Below are 21,099 nucleotides of genomic sequence, written 5' to 3'. Positions count from 1 at the left end.
AATAATTTACATACAGAATAATCAACATGGTAGATCATTTTATCATCAAAATTTGATATTGCTTCCTAAGCTCTGATCATAGTCATTAAAAAGCTATCATTATTGATATTTGTATATATTAGTAGTGGGCTCAGTAAGAACTCTGCTAAGCATTTTATATATAATTTTATTTATTCCTCATAATACTCCTGAATGATATTTTTTCCCTCTTATTTCATAGAGGCTAAAACTCAAGCTCTGAGGGGTTATGTGTGGCTGGTAAGGGACAGTACCGGGATTTGAATCCAGGAGGTATTTCACTCAAAGATGAAACTTAAACACAATGCTTACTGACTGCTTACTGACTGCTTACTGACTCTGTTATCTGTAGCTGCTGTGCTGACTCTGCAGTTGAAACAATGGAGTGTGTGTGTGTGTTTGTGTGTGTGTGTGTGTGTGTAGGGGAACTACATGCTACTGAAATAGTCCCTAAGAGAAAAGCTTGCTGAGTATGCTTAAAACAAAACAGCTTCACCAATAAGGCCGTAGACTTCCATCAAATATTCAATTTTCCCAGACCCTTGCTTCATGGAAATCTTTGGGTTTTCCAGTACGACTCAAGGAAAAAGATTTGACATCTTTGAGGATGACATCAAAAAATAAAGGAATAACAAACAATAAACATTGCACAACTATGCTAATTCATGCCCCAAAGGGAAGACAACAGGAAAAACCTAGAGTTTGCCAAATGGAAAAACAACGAAACTGGTGGAGACAGAAATGTTAATTCAGACTTCAAGATGATAAAAGACTTGTTACAAACAATGGGAATTGGAAAAAAAAAATAATAAAAGAGTTTTACTCAGCCAATTCCCTCAGATACATGTAAGCAACTAGCTCCCAGTGAGATAGATGGATGCATCAGTTTCTTCATTTTAATGAAGACAATTAGACTTATGCATGTTCACAGGGCTCTCTGTGTTCAAGTCCTTTTCTGGTTGGTACTGATGAAGCAACTCATAAAAAAGTAAATGCTTACACTGCAATCAGGGCCAGAAGTGGGCTCCAAATGGAAAGTGAATGGTTTAGTTTGCTTTGGGTTCAATACATCCTCTCTTAGTTCCTCAAGGGAGGGAGGGGAGAATTCACAGAATAGCTGACCCTGTTTTTGGATTCACATTAGGCCTTTATTAGTATGTTTGTTTAATATTGTGATCCTAGGAGCAATCTTCCCTAAATTGCAACCTTCTCCATCTGATATTATTTAGAACAATGTACAATTAGCCACATTGCTGCATGAAGAACTTTTCTTCAAAGCAAACATGATAAACTTTGGTAGTATGGTACCCCTGCAAATCATGCTTGATTGAGGCTGCTTAATTTAGTAATTTATTTATCAGCTTAAATGATCCCAGTCATCTTGGCATATGTCAACATCCATTTGTTTTGTGAGTATATTGGGGTCAAAATCAGCATCTCATTCATAGAAATATTTATCTATACCCACAGATGCTTCTGAGTTTGCATTTGATATTTCTTCATGCTAATCCAGAAACAAAATTTTCTTCTCTAATTAAATTGCTCTTATAGTCTTACTGGAAGACATGTTAATTTGTATTGTTCTGATGTAATTACTTTTGTTTATTTTAGTCTCTGACCAGATTTTAAACTCTTAAGGGTAAAGAAAAAGATTTCTACTTCTTTTATAATCTTATCTTTTCCCCTTATCCCAGTTACCAATAAGTGCTTTTTAAATTTTGCACCCTGCCGAAGTAGGTGTTAAATAAATATTTGTTAGATGACTTTTTAGGTTTGTGTATTCAGACAAACAGGAAAACAGGCTTGAAAGAAGAATCTAATTCTAAGCAAGTTGAGTTTTAACACAAATGAACCTTTGAAGCACACTGATTGCTGAGCAAGGACCCGCTGGCAATCCCACGGGATTGATGAACTCTTTCTCTCAGAGGTATAGTGAAGTTCTAACATCAGAGGAAGCAAGCTTACCAGCATGATTGGAGGAGGCACTGGTGAGTCCATAACATAGGCATTCTACTGAGACTCTCTCCTTCCTAATATCACTTTTGATATTTCAATTATACGTATTTTCTATTGCTTCTTCCACTGAATTTTTATCACCATTGTTTCAACTGTCATGTTATCATATTACTTTAAATCAGTCGAGGGGTGCCATATTTGTAGAATTTGCCTTGGGGAGAAAGTACTTTCCTCCAGCCCCCTCTCCATGGCCGCCCTATGAGTTTGCCTTTTCCCCTGAAACTATGAAAATTGTACTTTAAAGATGATGTTTTACAGTTTAGGCCACACATCTTCCATTCCTTGTTAGAGTAGCTCACTTCCTCCCCACTTCTTTCTGGGCTGCTCCAGTGGAAACTAGTAGAGAAAAAAAATCATGGGTATATTCAGCCTTTGCCGATTGATTATTTCATACTTGTGAAACAATTTTCTGTACCAATTATGCCTTTGCAGATGACAGAAGCCATTTAGTCTAATGACCATAATAATTAATTTTCATTATGAAGCAGATTGGTTAATGATGCTGAAGCCCAGATTTCATTACAGAACTAAAACACAAAACTTGCCCACACTCCCAGAACATAACTTTCAAGTTTGTTAAATCAGGGAGTAAATGCAATTATTACTTCTCTTATAAAGTGAGCTGAGACAAAGTCAGGGTGAAAGTGGGAAGGCTTGTAGCAGTTTTTATTTCTTCATTGTGAAATCAGATGAAATTCTCAAAACGTCCTCTAACCAGCAGCATCTGCATCACTTGGGAGCTTGTTAGAAATGCAAATTCCTGGGCCTCACCCTAAGTCTACTGAACCAGAAGCTCTGTGAGCAGGGCTCAATCATTTCCGTTTTCACAAGATTTGCAGGTGTTCTGACACAGACTAAAGTTTGAGACCCATTGGTCTAGACAACAAAGAAGAGATCAAAAAGAAGGCTTTCTTTTCTCTTTAGTGTTCTTTACTTAAGGTTTTTGGTGGGTATAGGTCTTTCCATATTCAGGAGGACCTCAACTAAAAAGCCTAAGAGCAATATTTGAAATGCTAGAGTTAATGATCTAACATTTGGATGTTAGATGAACAAGCTAGGATTTACGAAAAGATTCATAACTTGGGGACAAGGGACTCCTCTAGGCACTAAAACACCCCAATGGGTAGAATTCAAAAGATGTATGATCCTAGTAAACTTGTAGGCAATTTTTAATGTATTTTTTCATTTCTTAAACAAATATTGACAGAGCAGCACTTTGGATAGAGACCTGGTCTAAGTGCTGGGGTTTTAGCAGTGACAAAATCTTTGCTAACATTCTAGAGTTGAAAAGGCAAGCACCCTATGAATAAACAAATCTGTAATGTCATCTGAAATGACATGCTGTGAAGGTAAATGAAAGGTAATAAGTGGATAGAGTGCAACTGGAATGTGAGGGGCTGCTATTTTACATAGTTGATCAAGCAAGTTCTCTTGGATAAGCAGAAGGTAAAGCGGATATCCTAGGGAAAAGCATTTCAGAAGAAGGAAACAGAAAATCGGATGAGACTGGTAGGTTTATAAACTGGATTTCAAGGAAAGTCAGAAACTTAGATAGGGCCACAAAACTAATAATGAAACCTGAATATACTGGACAGATTCCACTATGCTGTGCTCCCTCTTACTATATCACTCCAGAGGATAGTTATCTGGAAAGGCCTATGTGTCTGTATGCCCAATAGCAAGATATGTGGCCTACACATCCTTGATGGCTAAGCTACTGTATTTTAACCCTGGCTGGGACTTTTGTTTGAACTGACTAGCTGTGGTTGTTCTTTTGGAAATACAACTGACCTCATTACTTCAAATGAAAATCATGGTTCTGTAACTCTTGACGGTGTTCGGAGACAGAGCTTCCCTGTTTTAGTGGTTGTCCTTGGTGACAAAAAATTTAAACTGCTATTGGTGAGCACTTACAATGTTCCAAACACTGAAACAAGTAAATCACCCACATTTCATCCTTTTGAAACTCATTTTCATTTTTGATGACAATTGGAATATACTGGTGTGTAAGCTCTGTAAGGGCAGAAATTGTCTCTTTTTACCCCTGAATCCTCCTGGAGCAATGCTTTATTCACAGTAGGTACACAGAAGACATTTGTGCAATGAAGAGCAAAAAAATAAAAGAATGAAAGAATTTCTGTAAGACATACATCTAGCAAGGTATTAGGTTGGTGCAAAAGTAATTGTGGCTTTTGGCATTTAAAATTTGAATCCAGTCTATGTAATTCCAAAGTTTCAACTACTATGCTGCATTGTGAATTAACCTGGATTGGAATGAGGGGGAAAAAGTAGAAACATGAAGATGGAACATAAGAAAGGCAGGGTGGGAGAAGCAACTCATGCAAAGCTCTAATAAAGCAAGAATAGTGGCTTTCCTCTCCATGGCTAATCTCATTCTAGACTTCTTGAAGCTAAACAGAAGACTGTAACAATGCCAGTTCCTTGCCCTCTAAAAGAACAGACTGAATTTGTCAATTATACTTCAATAAAGCTGGAAAAAATAAAAAGAACCAGCCTGGCAAGACTAACTCTCATGGAATAATTAGTCAGCAATGCAATAAATTAAGTGGGATGGCATCTTATTTCATACTGTCTACTCTAGGGCTTGCCATCTTTGGAAAAGCAAACATGAATCTCACACATTATAGTACTATGTTAGAAACTGAAAATTATATTAGTATGAGAATGACCCACATTTTAGTTTTAATTAGTTTTGCTTAATACAAAAGGCCAACATTTCTAACTGAAACGTACTGTCCAAATGCAATGTAATGCTTTGAATGTGTGGAGAAGTCTTTTGTATTTTCTCTCTCATTTCCTCTGACCTCCCCTCATCTGCACTTTTCTGCCCTTCTTTTTCCCCTTTACTCCTTTCTTTCCCCTTCCTCTTCTTTCTTCTCTTGACTTTCTCTTTGCTGTCTTTCCCTTCCCTCCTCTCTCCTTCACTTCCTTTCTGTTCCTCCCCATTCTTTCTTACTTTTTGATTTTTAAAAAACATTTCCAAATATGGGATTATAACCTTATATATGTTCTGTGGATTTTAAAGACATAATTGTACCCACTTTACACATGAGAAAACTAAGTCATTGGGGATGTTACATAACTTGTGAATTTTGTGGTGAAGATGGAAGAAAACCCCACATATCATAACTTCAAGTATCTTGTGCTTTTTTACTTGTCCACAGGTCCCACAGCAAAATCTCAGGTTTAACCACAGGTATTAATTTACAGTGTATATTGAACAAGAAGACATTTCTTAAAGTAAAGGTGAAAGAAAATAAAGTCCATCTTGAAAGTTTTTACTGGCTTTATATTTTAATTTAGGAAGTTCACTTTACTTTTCATCTATGGTATGGGAATAATAATGGATCCCCATATACCAAGTCTTAAAAAGCTTTTCACAAACATATAATTATATTTCAAAACATATCCTTGTGGAATTAGATGACTTGGGTTCCACTGTGGTTACTGAAGACACCCAGTATAAGGAATGCCTCTCTCTAGGTAGCACTTCCTGCTTTCTCTTAAGTAAGAGTTATTAGGTTGGTTCTGCTTTTTTTTGCCAGTAGGTGATACTAGCAATTTGTATAGTGTTTGTGAAACTATTTTGATGTGGGCGAGGGGAAGGAATACTTGGATTTCTTGATGGGGGAGAAATAAGCTTTTTGGACTGTGATCAACCTGGTGTCTTTACCTGGAAATACTCCTCTGGGTCCCATGATCTGCCTACCAGGAACAGAATCTCTCATTGGTTAAAATGCAATGATGTGAACAGGTTTGGTTTTAGGAAAGAAGAAGAAAAATAGGAGGAGCTCAGGTCATGTCAGATTTGGTTCCCAGAGTAATTAGATTACTGATGACTTCTGATCATATGATAGTGAGCACCAACTCATTTTCTGAGGAACACGCTGTTAGATCAGATGATAACATTTTCCAAAAGGTGTTCTAATAATGAAGCTGTGTTTGAGAGAAGAACAGCAAACAAGAAGCAAGCTTCTCATATCTTAAGTGCTGCCATTGTCCTGGTTCTAACCAGGCTGACATTTTTACAAGCAGTTACTTCTTGTTGGGACAATGTTCCTGTACCGTTTTGGAAGACATGCACACACACACACACACACACACACACCACTGCACACACCCTGTTAAAAAGCCAAGATATCTAAAGTGGACCATTTCAGGTGCAGAGCAGTTACTTTCCAAACATGTTTTAATATGAAGCATCTGGATTGTCAAAGAACCTTGTTAATTTATAAGAAGGTGGTTGCAACACTAAGTCCAATTAAAATGAATGGTCCTATTAATGTGAAGGGGAGTTAGCGTCATCACCATCACCTGCTTTCCTCAACCACCACCCTCCACAAAATAAGAAATGAAACGTGACCGCAGACAGTCTCATTGTTGCTTCGTCTGGAGGCAGGTTTAGGTGAAGTGGTAGAATTCTGAGTTAAGGGCCCTGCTGTAGTTACCAACTCTTGCAGCCCAGGAGGCAGAGTTGGAAGCCAACCCTTGGCTTTGAAGGCTGTCACTCAAGTCTAATTCAATGACTGGGCATAAAACCCCAGGTGAGATAGGAATGCAGAGAGCTGCTAGAGTTTTCATTAGTTACTCTCTAAACCATGGCATTATTTAAACCATATTATGTCTTTTTCTTCCTCGTACATTAATAGAGCTAAGGATTATTTCGCCCAGTGCTTATGACATTTTCAGTCTTGGTCCATTTAGGATAATACGTCTCTTTTGGTTTTCTCCTGTTGGTGGGTGGGTGGGCAGGAGGCATCTTTTTTTTGCCTATCAGGCAGCACTATTGTGAGTTATATTTATTGACTGGAAACTTGGCAAGGCTAATGTTTTTTCTTGGTAACAAAATACTACCCTCAATTTTTACTTACAAGGCTCCACGGCAACCAGGTGGAACATACATCATTAGCTTACTGAATAATGAATATATTTTAAACCATGACTTAAAGCTGTTCATTTACAGTATGTTAAACCAAATACAAGGTTTAATGCAAACCCAGCTTTCTGAAGTAGAATTAACTAAGTCAAAATGAAGTCCTGTTTTTTTTTTTTTTTGGTCAACTTTATTGAAACTCATTCAACTTTCCAAGAACTAAAAATGAGCTTCCTGTCTTGCCTGTTTGGAATTATTTACTGTCATCTGTTTCAGACGTTAAAGGACATGATTTAATATCAGCAATAAGGCTCCTCTTCCTCATTTGGCAGGTGTTAATTATTTAAACACTACTCATTTTCATTTGTTTCCAATCACTCATTGGAGTGATTTGCTTTACAGGTTTCATTATGTGCTTTTCTTTGGAAAAAATAAAATGAAAAAGAAGACAGGCTGAAGCCCTCGAACTGCACCACGCAATCTGTCTATTGATAGGTGGGGTGAGGCAAGGCTGTATTTCAAGTATGATGATCTTCATGATCTCTGCTGATGGAATATGATATACAATACATCATTTTTATCTTTTTTGTAATAAAAAGTTCTGTAGGCACAAAGCCTCGGGTTCCTGCATGGTAATGATCCTGGCTTACTGGAGAAAGTCTTTGCATTTCCTGATCTGTCAATTAGCAGTGAGCCACAGAAATCCAGAATAATTGAAAATATAGGAGGGACATTTCTTCCAACAAAACTACTTCTTCCTTGTACTCTGGGTATCATCTTCTTTGTCAGTTCTTGCTGCTTTGTTCTTCCTGGTCCGCGATGACTCTTGTTATAAACAACGCTGAGCTTTCGTTCTCCCCGCCGTTCAGATGCTAGTCAGAGCTTCCTCTGCTGAGAGGGGATGGCCCTGTGTGTGCGTGTGCATATGTGGACAATCAGCCTTGCACTGGGGAGAGATGCTGGTGTTGCTTATGTGGGGCAATAGTCTGAATGCCAGATAGAAAACTTCTTCAGAAGACTAACATCTAAATTTGAGAAGCAGAGGAGTAAGGAGAAGGAAAAATAACTTTCACAACCCCTCTGGGAAAGGAGAAACTGACAACCCCAGGGTTTTTTTTTTTTTTCTGGTTGTACACAGCAAAGTAATTTCATCTCAGTGTGAAATGGAAAAGGTGGGTGTTTGTTTAGATTGAGGCCACTCAGTAATGATTTTAACACTCATTGGAATCTCTTAGCCAAAGTATTCCAGGGACATAGTCTGTAATGAACACTTATTCTCCCAATTAAAGTTTCAGTCCCAATGAAAATGTTATGTGATATCTTCCTTCTCCTGTTTTCAGTGTTTCAGACTTTGCTCTGTTTTTTCTTTCATGATTGGTGGCCTCGTTCATCATTTTTCCAGTGAATCCTTCCTTTGGCAGCCAGCCATGAAGCCCAGTAGACTGATCCTCCAGCTTAAGAATCAGATTCACCAAACTCGTTTGCACTTCACATTTGAAGGCCAGGAGAAGTAATTGCATTTCTGGGTGAAATAACTTCATTTCCTTGACTGAGTGGAACAGGGAGTCATTAAGAGTCTTTGTAAATAGAATGTTAATAAACAAAAGGCCTTAAATGTTTCAAACATGACTCACTTATCTAAATTAAATAATATTTGGTTATCTGTTGCTCAACTCTCTGAGATCACTTCGGTTTGGGTGATAGAGGGATGCCTGTGGTTGAAGAGGTGGCAAGGGTATGTAATGGGAGATGCACTTTGTAATGATAAAGCACAGTAGCCCTGCTTGTCATTCTTCCCTACACGTCTAAGAGCCTGTGAACATAACATGTATGGCTTCAATGGAAATCGTCACAAGATTTTGTGAGGGTTCGGGCCTCATGTAGATGAGGAAAGGATGAGAACTAAGTCCTCTGAAAATATTTCCACTTCCATTCTTATTCTCATTCATTTATTCTATAGTTCTTAATTGAATACACACTCTGTATTACAGGGCACAGTATTTGTGGAAATGAGACAGCTTACAGTCTAGTGGATCAGACAAACCTGTGAATAAAGAATATTAGTAAGTGTGCTCCATGAACCACAAAAACAGTGTTTCAGATGATCCTAGGAAAGAGAGCAGCTAACTCTTGGTGGATTTTTAGGAAGCCTTCCCACAAGAGGTAGAATTTAAGATGCGCATTGAAATAATGAGTAGGTGTTCATCAAGTGGAGATGGTGGTGGGTGGGAGAGAATAGTGCTAAAAGGTATTCCAGGCAGAGAAGAGCTTGAGACAGCTCTGGAGCAAAGTGTCAGAGAGTGCTCCGAGTTTGGAGTGGTGACAGGATAGGCCCACATTGTGCAAGACCATGCTAGGCAGCTTAATCATTTTGCCCAAAGCATGTGTGATCCTGTAGAAGGCTTTATGCAGGGGAAGGCTAGCATGAGAATTGAGTTTTAGACGATAACTCTGATGACTAAAAAGAGAATATATTCAACACGGGGAGAGAATGAAGATAGGAAAACACTGAAGAAATTGAAACCAGATGAGCAGATAATTTGGACCTAATCTAAGGCATTGGCAGTGGGTGTTAAGTCACCCTATGAAGGGTCCAAGATTTTATTCCACTTGCAAGCAAACAAGTTAGTTGGCCCCAATTTTAGATACAAATACTGACAGAAGACCAAAGACCCCTGAATTAGAGACACAGATGGTTCAGTACTCATGGCAAAAAAACAGCAGCTAGAGCTGCAATGTGCATCAGTTTCACATGTCTTAATCCCCACAGGATGACTCCATGAGGGTTAGGTGTCACCTGCATGTGCAATGAGGTGCACCACAGCAGAGGACCCCAAATTTTAGCAGAATGAGCATTTACAGAGTTAACTCATCTTCCCAGTCTTCCCTTGAGAAAGAGAGAGGGAGAGATTACCCATTACCCTGGATTATTAGCCAATCTCCTCTAGGAGAGAGGGGAAATTATCTTCTGCTTTATTAGCCAGGGATGTAAGCAAAAGTCTCTGGGGAGATGCATCTCTAAATCTCTCTTGAGGGATATACTATCTATAGCTTCCAAGGCTCTTTGCTATTTAAACATGTCTTTTGCTCAGACAGCCCGCTGTGTAGGACCATGAAAAATTCATATAGTTTTCTGAATGGACATGGAAAGGAAGAGTTAAATAGGTGAAATCTATGAAGGATAATTGTCAGAGGAAAGAAAGCCTGGAAACTGATTAGATGAGGCAGAGATTGGTGCATGAAACCAGGAAGGCTCAAGTGTGGCTGAGGCTTCTGATTTGATAGATCTGGTAGCAAGCAGGCAGTAAGTGAAAAGCTTTTTTTTTTTTTTCATGATGGTGGTGAGAAGGGGCCACAGACACAAGCATAAGTTAAAGTTTTAGAGGTTGATTAGTATAAAACTGACTCTATGTGAGGATAGTATGGGGCTCTTTTAGGAGTCATCTGCTATTGCACAAATAGTAGGAAAAGAGGAAAAAAGAACTAAAGTTCTATGTCTCATGTCACCTTGTTTTTCTGTTTTTTTTGTTTGTTTGTTTATTTGTTTGTTTTTGTAAGATGGCTGTGGTATCCTAGTACATAGGAAGAACTAAGAGCTATGTACTACTTAACTCTTATTTTGAGAAATTGAATTGAAGAGGGACTTGAACTTGCCTAGAGTAGAGCTTCTAAAACATCTTCTATCTCCCAAATTAGCACAGTTGACTCAACTGTCACTCCCATAAAGCAGACTTTTGACAGGCTCAGGAGATGTGAGAAGTAAAATGGTACAGAGTGGGAATTGTCCAACCCTTTAGGGGCTTCCTGTGCACTGCTGTATACTCTCTAGTGTCTGGGACTGAGAATTCTGGAATGCATTTTTCATTTTTGTGGTGTGGGTACAGCAAGGTGTGGTAGAAAAAGTTCTGGGATAAAAGTTAGAAGGTTGGGAGGTTGGGGTGACAGTCTTAGCTGCATCATTGACAGTCATGGAGGCCTAAGAAATTGCTAGGTGACTTGAGCTCTTTGCTCATTTTTTCACTATTCTTTTCATATAGGAGAGACCACTGTCTTTCCTGTCCCTAAAGCTTGTGGGATGGGTGGGTCATGGCTTCTTATGTATGAATCTTAGCGCCTTGTATGTACCTTCCTCTATTATGTATGGAAAATTCTGGAAAGCTTGCACCTAAATCAATACAAGGCAAATAGAAGATAGCATTGTAAAAAGAGAAAGCTTGTGATCATCCCCACACTGGGTTTAAAACATAAGAGCTTTCCAGGGAAAATTACTTTTTCCTGGTTGAGATTTACTTTGAGGTGGAAACTTTATTTTTCTTTGCCATGTATGGTATTTAAAATACAATTTTATTATCCACAGTATCAAATAACTGTATATTATTTAATGTGCAAAGGTACTCTGTCTAAATTGTTATTAAAATGTCATTTATGATTGCATCGCTTTAAAAGTTGGGTATTTAATCTGAAAAAATAAACTATGTATGCACCCTCCTCCTGTGTTACAGGGATTTGGGGTTTAATTTCTGATCTATAACTACTGGCTGCTAAGTACATGAGACTCTACTTGATTCTAATGTAATAAATCAAACCCTTGTTACAATTTGTCTTCAAAAGTTCACATGCTTGTCCTTTTAGTCAGCTGAAAATATTTAAAGACACCCTTTATCTTTAATTATTGTTATTTTATATACTAATTGCATAGACTAGCATTGGGTGAGTTTATAATTTTGGTATTGCTTGACCTTCTGAATTTGTGAATTTTATTATAGGCTTGAGCACTGACTGACGGTGGGAAGATTGAGGAAAATTTAGTTTGGCTTCGTAGGTACAAGAGATTATGGCTAAAACAGCTCCATTCCAGTGTCCAGAGATCCCAAGAAGGATGGGGAAAGGTAGATGAGAGGAGAAGGAACAATTCTCAAAGAATTGTGGAGACATATAGCAATAATGTTGCAAGGTATTGAAGTAATTCTTTAATCCTGAGTGACAAAGAAATCAATCTACTGGACTCATGAAACCAGATAGTTTATCAGAAGTAACGTTGGGTAAGAACCCTGTTCTGAGTTGAGTCTTGTACTACATCTGCTTTCCAGGTTGTACTATTCCTACTTGAGGTGAGAGGAAGAGGGTCAAAGAGAAGAGGGATAAGGAGCAGGAGAAAGCTCCACTTAGGGAAGAAGTGTTAATGGAATCCAGCTCAGATTTCATTTCATAGAAAAGAGATCAGCCAATGTTACGAACTATTAAATGTGACTGGATTGCTTAAAAGTTAGTGGAGATTTAGAAACTCCTTGGGTTATTTCCTCTGAATTGCAGTGCATTTTTATGCAGTTTTTACAGTTGAAGGCATGTTGGCTTGAAAAACTAATTGACTGGGTAATTTTGAACTGTTCTGTTTCACACCCATGAAAAGTTAATACATTACAGCTCTTTTCTTTGCAAAGTATTTTCCAAACAATTCAGAATTTAGATATTGCCCTGCCTTGGATATTACGGACACATTCTTTATGCTTAGGACTTAAAACAGCAAGTTGACTACTTGCTGGAGTTGTGAGAATAATCACCTGAGTTCAAAACACCTGGGATCCTCATCAGTTCTTGGGAAACATTGTCATCATTGTCCTTTGGCAGTATGAGCTAATTGTAGAGTTACTGTGCAATAACCCTTTATTTAGATCTAATAAAATCACAACCTCTTTGGAAAGAGTGGTGCTTACCCATTGGATTCTTGCATATACTTAATAATTTCTGCTTTAAAAAAGAAGAGAAATAGAAGCTTTCTTCTATTGCTAACAGAGGAAAATTTATCTATACTAAACGGCTTTAGCTAGAATATTTCTTGAGCAAGATTACACAGTGTATATGCATACATGTATGTGTGTTTGTGTGTGTGTGTGTGTGTGTACACAGGTATGCTGCTGGAAGTGAGTAGGCATGTTGTTCTGAAAAGAATAAATAAAGCTTTAAGGGCCTAGAACCCAGAGTTGTGTGAGGACATGCATGGGGGAAATGTATTTGGTTCTAGGGAGGACGGCTTGTCCTCATGTCATTTTAACATAATAGGTAAGAGACAGCATAGCCAAGTTTCCCCAGATGGCTAGTGCTGTGGCCTATTTTTAAAAATGTCATTGGATTGATGGATCATTAAGATGTCTCATGTGTTTAAAAAGAGACAACCTACTGACAAGCAAACACTTCTATTCAACATAGTATTGGTAGTTCTGGCCAGGGCAATCAGTCAAGAGAAAGAAATAAAGTGTATTCAAATAGGAAGAGAGGAAGTCAAATTGTCCCAGTTTGCAGATGATATGATTCTATATTTAGAAAACACCATTGTCTCAGCCCAAAATCTCCTTAAGCTGATAAAAAAACTTCTGCAAAGTCTCAGCATACAAAATCAATGTGCAAAAATCACAGTCATTCCTATACACCAATAGTAGACAAACAGAGAGCCAAATCATGAATTAACTCCCATTCACAATTGCTACTAAAAGAATAAAATACCTAGGAATACAACTTACAAGGGATGTGAAGGACATCTTCAAAGAGAACTACAAAGCACTGCTCAAGGAAATAGAAAGGACACAAATAGAAAAACATTCCATGTTCATGGATAGGAAGAATCAGTATTGTGAAAATGACCATACTGCCCAAAGTAATTTATAGATTCAGTGCTATCCCCATCAAACTGCCACCGACTTTCTTCATAGAATTACAAAAAACTGCTTTAAATTTCATATGGAACCCCAAAAGACCCCATATTGCCAAGACAATCCTAAGCAAAAAGAACAAAGCTGGAAGCATCACACTACCTGACTTCAAAGTATACTACAAGGCCACAGTAACCAAAACAGCATGGTACTGGTACCAAAACATATCTATATCTATATCTATATCTATCTATCTATAGATATAGGCATATAGATATCTCTTTCTAGCTATATATCTACGTATAGACGAATGGAACAGAACAGAGCCTCAGAAATAATGCCACACATCTCCAACCATCTGATCTTTGACAAAAACAGGCAATGGTGAAAGGATTCTCTATTTAATAAATGGTGTTGGGAAAACTGGCTAGCCATATGCGGAAAATTGAAACTGGACCCCTTCCTTACACCTTATACAAAAATTAACTGAAGACAGATTAAAGACTTAAACATAAGACCTAAAACCATAAAAACCCTAAAAGAAAACCTTGGCGATACCATTCAGGACATAGGCATGGGCAAAGACTTCATGACTAAAACACCAAAAGCAATGGCAACAGAAGCCAAAATGACAAATGGGACCTAATTAAACTAAAGAGCCTCTGCACAGCAAAAGAAACTATCATCAGAGTGAACAGGCAACCTACAGAATGGTAGAACATTTTTGCAATTTATCCATCTGACAAAGGGCTAATATCCAGAATCTACAAAAAACTTAAACAAATTTACAAGAAAAAAGCAAACAACCCCATTAAAAAGTGGGCAAAGGATATGAACAGACACTTCTCAAAAGAAGACATTTATGTGGCCAACAAATATATGAAAAAAAGCTCACCATCACTGGTCATTAGAGAAATGCAAATCAAAACCACAATGAGATACCATCTCATGCCAGTTAGAATGGCGATCATTAAAAAGTCAGGAAGTAACAGATGCTGGAAGGATGTGGAGAAATAGGAACATTTTTTCCCTGTTGGTGGGAGTGTAAATTAGTTCAACCATTATGGAAGACAATGTGACGATTCCTCAAGGATCTAGAACTAGAAATACCAATTGACCCAGCAATCCCATTACTGGGTATGTACCGAAAGGAATATAAATCATTCTACAATGAAGACACATGCACATGTATGTTTATTGTGGCACTGTTCACAATAGCAAAGACTTGCAACCAACCCAAATACCCATCAGTGATAAACTGCATAAAGAAAATGTGGCACATATACACCATGGAATGCTATACAGCCATAAAAAGGATGAATTCATGTCCTTTGCAGGGACATGGATGAAGCTGGAAACCATCATTCTTAGCAAACTAACACAGGAACAGAAAACCACACACCACATGTTCTCACTCATAAGTGGGAGCTGAACGATGATAACAGATGGACACAGGGAGGGAAATATCACACACTGGGGCCTGTTGTGGGGTGGGGGACTCGGGGAGGAATAGCATTAGGAGAAATACCTAATGTAGATGACAGGTTGATGGGTGCAGCAAACCACCATGGCATGTGTGGACCTATGTAACAAATCTGCATGTTCTGCACACGTATCCCACAACTTAAAGAATATATATATATGTTACCTATTAAGGAAAACAAAAACAAACAACAACAACAAAAAAAAAAAAAAGAAAGGAAAAAAACCTTTACAGAAAAAGAAGACAGAGAGACAGAAAGAAAACTATTTACAATATTGTTTTGGAAAACACCTCCACCTATTGCAAATCTTTTAATCCTATAAAGGGCAATGATTTCATAGGTGGGTAAATCTCACTTCCTTGATAAAACCTGTCCTGGACCCTTTCATGGTCCCTTTCAGTCTGTGATGTCCAGTAGCATCTGTTGTCTGTTTTACTCACTGGCCAATGAATCTCATCACATTTCAGTCTCATAGTTGCTCTTCATTTAAATCTTTTGTTACAGTTTAACTTTGCCTACTTGTAAGTAAGCTCACAGTCTGATTGAGGAGGAGACACTATCTCATGCATCTTGTTGTTTCTTAGCATGGCAACATGCTAAGAAATGTCTAAAAAATATGTCTGTTGATTTGATTTGCTATGGAATAACCTCAGTAGAGTTAAAGAAGCAATTTTGTTGCCTTCCACAGCAGTAAACAGCCATTAGTTTGTTATTGTGAGGTTGTCTAAGGCCAGGTTTTCAGACTAAAAGTGAGTATGAGCCATCTCTCAAGGAAACAGAATTATTTAGCACAATAAACATTTTAGTATACAATTGGCCTAGAGGAAATTTTTTGCCTATCTCTATGGCCCAAATTCCTCAAATAACGACTTATTCCCTGTGTTTATATTCCTGGTTATCAGGGAAATCTAAGTCTAATTTGAAAAGGCAGAAAATGCTTTCTAAATGTGGACTAATGGTGAGTAAAATGCAAGGATAATTTTGAGAGCGTCTCTTAGAAAAATATCAATAAACATTCCAACATGAGTCCAGGGCTCCAGGATGTAGATCTTGGGGTGGAGCCTTGCACTCAGCTCTGTAAATGATTAAAATTACAGGTTGCTCACAGCATCAACCTCCTGTGTGCAGAAATGTTTCTGCTCACAACATCTGCTATGGTGAGGAGAGGCCAGTGCTGCCATCCAGCGTGCCTCATGACCCTGGGAAGTTTCAAGGATTCTTAATCAGTTGATTTCATGTTTTTAGGCTAATTCCATTTCCTACTCTGAAGACTGTAAGAAAAACATCAGTGCTTAAAAAAAACAGCTTAGGATTCTTGCTTTTATCTTCGAGAATGTGATTATTAATGGCTATTTTAGAAGTGCTTTTAAATTTGGAGGCCCATTTCCCCCTCCCCTTTTTTATTCATGAATCCTGAAGCTGCAACCAGTCAGCCTTCTCCCCTTTCTTCCAGACTCTTCCCTCTTGGTATTTCAGACCCTCAGGCAAGTCTTTCATCCTCTTTCTGTATGCCGCAAAATAAAGGAGCCAGTTTGAGGCCTGGAGCTTTTTGTGTGTGTCAAAGGAAGGGATCCAGACTTCTTTAATGCAGCAGCACCCATTGGCCAATCCATCTTACTCCTTTTCGTAACCATCAGCCATCCCCCGACAAAGTCCCTGGGCGCTCCTTTCCTTGAAACCGAGGCCCAGGGAGGTCAGACAGCCTCTCTAGCTTTGCCAAGCATCACTCAGCCTCAGCTGAAGTAATGTTTACATATATGATCTTTCCATGCCATTTAAAATATGTAATGGATACTGTGAAAACAATAGGCATATTCAAGCTTCAATGCTGTGTGCAAATGAGAGAAATATTCCAATACTCATATCAGAGCCTAATAGGTATAATTTTGCTCATGATCGTGTAATGCACAGCAGCTTTCCCCAGACTGCTGAGTAAAACAAAGAAGTGGTTGTCAACCTTTTCAGAATCAGATGTTAATGATATTTTGTGTCTTTGTTGAGTCTGTGGAAAGTAGCTACTGCACCTAGAAGGGAAATGACTTCCATACCAACCGCCCTCAGCCAAAGTCATTCGGACTGGGAAAGCTGGACTGAATCCATATTTACATTTCGAAAAGAGGTGTGAAAGAAGATTTCAAGACAGAATTCACCGAGCGGCATCCCATTTGCTTTCCCCTATGTTCAATCTTATCAGTGCCATGAGGGATCTTTTGATTTCCAACATATAGAAAAGGGAGAACGTAATGTAAACAAAGGGCCGATGTGTTTTGGCAAAGGAGGAAAGTGTTTTCTGTGTTTTGTATATTTTTGGAAACCTCTGAAATCCCGAAGTCATACATCTTCCAAGGTTTGGAGGAGGGTTTATTCAAGCATTGCCTGTTCTCAGCAGCTTGGAGAGCCGTGACTTTGCTGCATCTTTTGTAGCAAGGAACATCTCGGTCTTTTTTCAGAGCCAGTTGTAAAGATTGGCTGCAGTCACCAAATAGGTTGCTTTTCGCTTCTTCCCACACCCTCCTTTTGCCTCACTACTGTTAGGTTTTCATTTCCACAGAATTATTTTTTCATTTGTTTTAAGGAAAGGTTTGAATTCCAATTTCAAGTCCGTTCAAAAGTAGGGCCTCTTTGTACTATGCTCCAGCTGCTGGGGATTAGGCCATTTTTTTTAAAACCATAATGTGTATATATGTATAATTTTAATCTTAAATCTTTAGACATTGTACAACTGTTAAGATTCTGACAGAAGGCACTCTGAGGGTTGGACTTGCATCTTTTATGGAAGAATACAAGCCCCTCTAAAATTTTAAAAAGTAGAAAACAAACCAAAAATCACTTTTGAAATCCCACTTTCACAGTGATAGTGATACATATTTATATAAAGGTATTCCTACAGTTGTCCAAGTTAAAATCAGGGAATATTTCTCCTATCATATGTGCTCACTTATGAAAACTATGTCAGTTCATCTCTGTAACAGTGAGTATTTTATTACAAAAATTAAATCACAAGCAACATGTCAACCAATATGGAGCCTCTTATGTGTATACATGTACCCATGTTAGAATTCCATGTAGGTTCTAAAACACTTTTCAGACACGATTGTGATTGTACAATGTGCTGAGTAAGACCTTTTCTAGATTTGGTCCATTAATGGGACTTTGGTATGACTAATTCTATTGCCTTGCTACTCAAAATATTTTGTTAACCAGCAGCATCAGCAGCACCGGAAGACTTGCGGAAATGCAGATTCTTGGACTCCAAATAGGACCTCTTGAATCAAGTGCCAGAGCTGCTGGTCTACCAACTACACCTGAATAGTAAGGAGTCAGTGGGTCTTAAGTTAGTTAGGTGTTCAGGTCATTTTCAATGTTAGCCAGCTTTGGAAATATGTATACTTTTTTTGTGGTCAGAAGGGTATTATTCATATATGATTAAATAATCTAATAATATCTTCTGTGTTATAACGTGGTTTTCCAAAGAACCTACTTTAATTTTTAGGAGTGTGTTTTTGGCATAATTTAACTCTTAATTAATTAGCTTATGAATTCCCAATAATGACTATTGGAGAGATTATGCAAAACACTTTGTACACTTACAATTGAGGGGATTAACAACATAAATGAAATACTGAAATATCATTGGAAATCTGAAATAATAAAAATTTCTAATAGTAGGCAATATTTGTGTATTACTTAGTATGTGCTAAGCATTCTTCTAAGCACTTTACATATAATAATCTATTAAACCTTTCTGACACTCCTAGGAGATGTCTTATTATTATACCCACTTTACAGAGGAGGAAACTGAGGCAGAGGAAGGTAGTGACTTGCCCAAGTTCACTGGGCTAGAATGTGGAGGAACCCTGATTGGTTTGATTGCCCTTTAGGTGGTGATTAAGCAATGACTTCCATCTGGGATTGGCCTTTGGCGGTCTGCATACTATTTTATTTTACATGTAAAGGTAATGAGACCCAGAAAAGCCACAGGACTTCCCTAACATCCCAGATAAATTAGTGGCAGTTGGGAATATAGCTCAGGTCCCTTACAGTTTGAACATTTGTGTTTTATAACCTCCTTGGGAAATAGGCAGGTGCCCTGATGTCACGCCAACGACGGCCCTATTTTGTCTCATTATTTCAAGGAAAAAGGGTGGTATTAGTGCAGGTGTGAATGCCCATAAATTGGATGCTTGTTGTGTGGCTGAATTGCTCCCTTTCTTTTTTATGCCTCTACTCGACTTTGTCTGGTTGAGTCCTGCTGCACTAGTCACCCTGCCTTGTGTTATTTGTTGACCGAGGCTGGAGAGCTGAGGCCATGTTTTCTTCTTCTTCTTTATGACCCTGAGAATTACCATGGAACCTGACACACGGTAAGCCCTTAGGAAATCATCATGTGGACAGTGACTACTACTCATCACCACTTCAGACATGTGATCCAGGTGGGGTGTGAGGCCCAGGTGGCTTGGGCAGGAATGGAAGGAACGAAGCTCAAGATGGACATGGGGAGATGGGGAGTACAGTTTGGCCACTGGTGCTGTTGACAGGGATTTGTGCACACAACGTTTAGGTGGTTACCTATTTCTGCCCTACATTTCTCCATGTGTTTAATTTTTGCTTCAGTTGTAAATTCTGAAAGGCAGAAACTCCCTTTCTTTATTCCTTTGTACAGTGCCTGGCTTTGTACCACACACAGAAGAACTGGTGAATGCTTGTGGGGACAATAATGAAACTATTAGTCTGCACCCTGATGTATTTATAATATTACCTTTTTCTAGAAATACTGTTTATGAAGAATTTCATTTATTCATCTAGGTAAATGGATTAAGCACTAGATGAACCAGTGGTCAAGGTCACAGGGAATAATTAAAACACAGATGTTTTAGTTCTTACTAGTTTTTGTTTCTAAAGTAAGTCATAATTACTTTTAATGATCAAGTGAGTGCTACTAGTCCAAAGCGGGTATGCTCAGGTGTTTCCCAGTAATTTTTGGGAGTCTCCAAAGGGTTGGCCCATCCATCCTCATGAACCAGACTGTCAGCTGAAGTTATTGCTTGGTTCCTGCCTATTCTTCTTCTCCTGCTGTAGCTTGCATTTTCCCACAATTGCTGTCTGCCAAGCTGCTTGGGGAAGCGTCATGGCTGCTGTCTGGGATGTGAACACCGAGGGCCCTATCCATGCCAAGAGCGCTGCCTCCAGACACTCCCACTGATCACCCTTGGCTGGCAGCGGTAGGAATGCCTTGTTCTGCTCTCCAAGAAAAGTCATTAGAAGAAAAGGGTCTTTCTCTGTCAAATTTACTTTTGAAAATGAATCTATTTTGAGATGATTATTGATTCACATGCAATTGTAAGATATCATACAGGGAGATTTCACTTCGTGGTTTCCACTGACACCATTGACTGGATAGTAGCCTTGTTACCACTGGGTGGGGCTGAAGGTCCTGACCCTTTACTGGTCCTCCCTTGACACCCACGTCTGTGTGGAAAGGGATGGCATGCTTCTTTACTCTGAGATGAAAGTCTATACCCTCCACTGGGCTTTTGCTGGTATGGGTAGTTTCTTTCTGTGGTGTTTGGCCGAAGTAGAGAGATTGCTGTATAGAAGTTTTCTGTTTCTCTAGGCTGCCCCTTTCAGGCTCCTTGACTAGGGACGATATGCTTGGCGGAGGCTTTTTCTTTTTTTCTTTGTCTGCACTTGTTGATGTTTCTGGGTTGTAGCTTCTTTAGCTTCAATTCTGGGATATATGAGGTACCAGGAAAGCCTAGGGGGCTCCTCACCATGCCACTCCAAAGCCCCAGCAACTCTGCCATGTTTGCTTCACCTTTCACTGTTTTCTTAAATTACTTTTACATATAATGTTCATGGTTGTTATTTGTATTAGTGGGAGGATTAGGGAAAAGTATGCCTACTCCATCTTTTTGAAAGTGGAAGGCTTTATTAGATACTGACACTTACTATAAGGATATAGAACATTTAGCAAATTATTCATTCAATCCATTGATTTTTTTTGGCAAATAGGCATTTGGCCAATTAATGCTTGGGGAGT

The 21,099-nt window shown here is 38.6% G+C and overlaps 1 long non-coding RNA gene across 1 annotated transcript in view; it reads left to right on the top strand.

Annotated features, from left to right (window-relative positions):
• Positions 1-21,099, top strand: part of LOC117079226 — a 98,137-nt gene that overhangs the window by 27,603 nt on the left and 49,435 nt on the right. The window lies entirely within an intron of this gene.

The sequence above is a fragment of the Trachypithecus francoisi genome, unplaced genomic scaffold, assembly GCF_009764315.1.
Source record: "Trachypithecus francoisi isolate TF-2019V2 unplaced genomic scaffold, Tfra_2.0 Lachesis_group7, whole genome shotgun sequence".
Lineage (NCBI taxonomy): Eukaryota > Metazoa > Chordata > Mammalia > Primates > Cercopithecidae > Trachypithecus > Trachypithecus francoisi.
Note: the sequence above shows the minus strand (reverse complement) of the source record. Positions and strands in the feature narration are given on the sequence as shown.